Genomic DNA, 4870 nt, shown 5'->3' with positions numbered 1-4870 from the left:
GGAGAAGGGACTATAATAGGAATGGTCATTCCACTTGGGAGGCTATTGAAGTGAGGGGAAAGGAGATAATAGTGGCCAGACCATGCCAGCAAGGGTGGAGTACACACACATACACACACACACACACCATATATATCCATATATAATATATATTGCACAGACCATATATTATATATATATATTACACATACCATATAGATACACTGCACTACACTATACTACACACACACACACACACCATATATATCCATATATAATATATATTGCACAGACCATATTATATATATATATATATATATATATATATATATATATATATACATTACACATACCATATAGATACACTACACTACACTACACACACACACACACACACACACACACACACACACACTTAGGATATAGAAATGCATAAACTACAGTCAATGGTGTGGATGGAGAAAGAAAAGGAAAGAATTCAGCATGGGTAAATATTATACAGAGAACTAAAGGGAACTAATAGTTACCTGACAGTAAAAATTACTAGGAACCCATCAAGGTTTCTATGTTGTAAAAAGTACATATATAATATGGCTAGGTATCTTTCTCTGTATGCAAGACAAATATGGGGAAAGCCAGGATTTGAGATCTATTCTTCAAGCCGTACAATTTCCCCATTAATATTTTCACTGCTGGTGAATGAAAATTCTATTATCTATTAGCCTGAGGCAATACAAGGGTTTTTAAAGCACCTTTAAAGTAATGCTCAAACAACTGGACCATGTTAGCCTTTCCTATGTGGAATATGCTGGCTCTGAAAGCGCTATGACTATGCCCACTCAAGAAAACATATTATTTGAAAAATTTCAAAATAAAAAATATACACAGCAAAGTCTGAAAGGTCTAATTTTGTAGTCCAGGAGCTCTGACTATTGTCAGATGAAATGTCTGGGGCAGGCACATAGCTCAATTATAAAGCTCTTACTGAGTATGCAAAAAGCCCTGGGTTCAATACCCAGAACCATAAAAACAAATAAGCCAGCAAAAACGTCTACTTTGGTATAGTAGTACGTCGTGATAGACCCAGAATTCTGGGGGCTAGAGCAGGAAGATCATGATTCCTAAGTCAGCCTGGGCTACACAGTGGTTTGTAGTCCAGCCTGTACTGTAAAGCAAGACGGTTTCCAAATAAATCAAATGATCTATTATAATACATGAAAGATGATATACATTATAGGAAAACAAAACCACAGTAATACATCACTCCATACTACTAAGATGGCTATAATCTAAAGACAGACAGCAAAGAGTTTTGGCAAGCATGTAGAGAAATCTGATTCCTCACATACTGCTAGCAGGGATGTAAAATGAAGCAGCTCCTTTGAAAAGTAACCTGAAAGCTTCTTAAAATGTTGCTCATAAAGTAACCATATGAGTCAGCAATTTCACTCCTGGACACACTCCCAAAAGAAATGGAAGCATATGTTCACTTGAAAAAAAAACTGTATACAAATGCTCCCAGCAGTGTTATTCTCACTCGCCAAAAATTGAAAACAAACTCAAATATGTGTCAACTGATGAATGGGAAACTGCAAGGCATATCCACAAAAGTAAATATTGTTCAACAATAAAGATGGGATTATGGGATAATGGGATTATATTATTCCAAATGAATTTGCAGATTGCTCTTTCTAGCTCTATAAAGAATTAATTTGGAATTTTGATGGGGTTACATTGAATCTGTATATTGCTTTTACCAACATGGCCATTTTTACTGTATTAATCCTGCCAATCCATGAGCATGTGAGATCTTTCCATCTTCTGAGATCTTTGATTTCTTTCTTCAGAGGCTTGAAGTTCTTGTCATACAGATCTTTCACTTGCTTGGTTAGAGTCACACCAAGGTATTTTATATTGTTTGTGACTATTGTAAAGGGTATCATTTCCCTAATTTCTTTCTCAGCTTTGCAATCTGCAAATTCATTTGTAATAAAACAAAACAAAACAAAACAGGATAGAGAAAACTATTCTCCACAACAAAAGAACTTGTGGGGGAATCACCATCCCTGACCTCAAGCTCTACTACAGAGCAATAGTGATTTAAAAAAAAAAAACTGCATAGTATTGGTACAGAGACAGGCAGGAAGATCAATGGAATGGAATTGAAGACCCAGAAGTGAACCCACACACCTATGGTCACTTGATATTTGACAAAGGAACTAAAGACATCCAGTGGAAAAAAGACAGCATTTTTAACAAATGGTGCTGGATCAACTGGAAGTCAGCATGCAGGAAAATGCAAATCAACCCATTCTCTTTTTTTTTTTTTTTTTGTATTTTTTTTTATTTATTTTCTATATTCTTTGTTTACATTCCAAATGGTTTCCCCTTTCCCGGTTCCCCCCTCCCTGTAAGTCCCATAAGCCCTCTTCTCTCCACCCATTCCCCAGTCACCCCCCTCTCCCATTTCTCTGTCCTGGTAATCCCCTATAATGCTAGATCAAGACTTTCCAGGACCTGGGCCCTCTCCTTCCTTCTTCTTGGGAATCATTTGATATGTTAATTGTATATTGAGTATTCAGAGCTTCTGGGCTAATATCCACTTATCAGTGACTGCATTCCATGTGTATTCTTTTGTGATTAGGTTACCTCACTCAGGATATTTTCTAGTTCCAACCATGTGCCTATGAAATTCATGAATTCATTGTTTTTAATTGCTGAGTAGTATTCCATTGTGTAAATATACCACATTTTCTGTATCCATTCCTTCATTGAGGGACATCTGGGTTCTTTCCAGCTTCTAGCTATTATAAATAAGGCTGCTATGAACATAGTGGAGCATGTGTCCTTATTGCACGCCGGGGAATCCTCTTGGTATATGCCCAGAAGTGGTATAGCGGGGTCCTCCTGAAGTGTCATGCCCAATTTTCTGAAGAACCACCAGACTGATTTCCAGAGTGGTTGTACCAGCTTGCAATCCAACCAGCAGTGGAGGAGTGTTCCTCTTTCTCCACATCCTCACCAACACCGCTGTCTCCTGAGTTTTTAATCTTTGCCATTCTGACTGGTGTGAGGTGAAATCTCTGGGGGAATCAGTATCCTGGACCTCAAGCAGTACTACAGAGCAATAGTGTTAAAAACTGCATGTTATTGGTACAGTGACAGGCAGGTAGATCAGTGGAATAGAACTGAAGACCCAGAAATGAACCCACACACCTATGGTCACTTGATCTTTGACAAAGGAGCTAAAACCATCCAGTGGAAAAAAAGATACCCTTTTCAACAAATGATGCTGGTTCAACTGGAGGTCAGCATGTAGAAGAATGTAAATCGATCCATTCTTATCTCCTTGTACTAAGCTCAACTCCAAGTGGATCAAAGACTTCCACATAAAACTAGACACACTGAAACTAATAGAAAAGAAACTGGGGAAGACCCTTAAGGAAATGGGCACAGGGGGAAAGTTCCTGAACAGAACACCAATAGCTTATGCTCTAAGATCAAGAATTGACAAATGGGACCTCATAAAGTTACAAAGTTTCTGTAAGGTAAAAGACACTGACTATGGGACAAAATGGCCACCAACAAGTTGGGGAAAGATCTTAACCAACCATACATCTGATAGAGTGCTAATATCCAATATATATAAAGAACTCAAGAAGGTAGACTCCAGAGAGCCACATAACCCCATTAAAAATGGGGTACAGAGCTAAACAAAGAATTTTCACCTGAACAATTTCAAATGGCTGAGAAGCACCTTAAGAAATGTTCAACATCACTAATCATTAGGGAAATGCAAATCAAAACAACCCTGAGATTCCACCTCACACCTGTCAGAATGGCTAAGATGAAATACTCAGGGGACAGCAGATGCTGGCAAGGACACGGAGAAAGAGGAACACTCCTCCATTGCTGGTAGAATTGCAAGCTGGTAAAACCACTCTGGAAATCAGTTTGGCGGTTCTTCAGAAAATTAGACATAGTACTGAGAACCCAGCTATACCACTCCTGGGCATATACGCAGAAGATACTCTAACATGCAATAAGGACACATGCTCCACTATGTTCATAGCAGCCTTATTTATAATAGCCAGAAGCTAGAAAGAACCCAGATGTCCCTCAACAGAAAAATGGATACAGAAAATGTGGTACATTTACACAATGGAGTACTACTCAGGTATTAAAAACAATGACTTCATTAAATTATTATGCAAATGAGTGGAGCTAGAAAATATCCCTAGTGAGGTAACCCAATCACAAAAGAATACACATAGAATGCACTCACTGATAAGTGGATATTAGCCCAAAAGCTCAGAATAAACAAGATACAACTCACAGACCACAGGAAGCTCAAGAAGAAGGAAGACCAAAGTGTATAGGTGCTTTGGTTTTTCTGAGAAAGGAAACAATATTCACAGGAGCAATTATGGGGACAAAGTATGAAGCAGAGACTGAAGGAAAGGCCATCCAGAGACTGTCCTAACTGGGGATTCATCTTATAAACAGTCACCTAACCCTGACACTATTATGGATGACAAGAGATGCTTGTGAAAAGGAAACTCATGCCTGTCTTCTCAGGGGCCCTGCCAGAGCCTTACAGATACAGAGGCAGATGCTAGCAGCCAACCATTGCACTGAGCGTGGGGTCCCCAATGGAGTAGTTGGAGGGAGGACTGAAGGAGCTGAAGGGTATAACATTTGAAATGTAAATGAAGAATACATTCAATAAAAAAGAAAAAAGAAAATAAAAAGGACAACTTGAAAGCAGAGAGAGACAGAGAGAGAGAGAGAGAGAGAGAGAGAGAGAGAGAGAGAGAGAGAGAGAGAGAGAAATGGATGAAGTAGTGAAGTAGTTATGATACATGAGTGAACCCTGGGAAATACATGTTAA

Source organism: Apodemus sylvaticus, chromosome X, assembly GCF_947179515.1.
Source record: "Apodemus sylvaticus chromosome X, mApoSyl1.1, whole genome shotgun sequence".
Classification (NCBI taxonomy): domain Eukaryota; kingdom Metazoa; phylum Chordata; class Mammalia; order Rodentia; family Muridae; genus Apodemus; species Apodemus sylvaticus.
Note: the sequence above shows the minus strand (reverse complement) of the source record.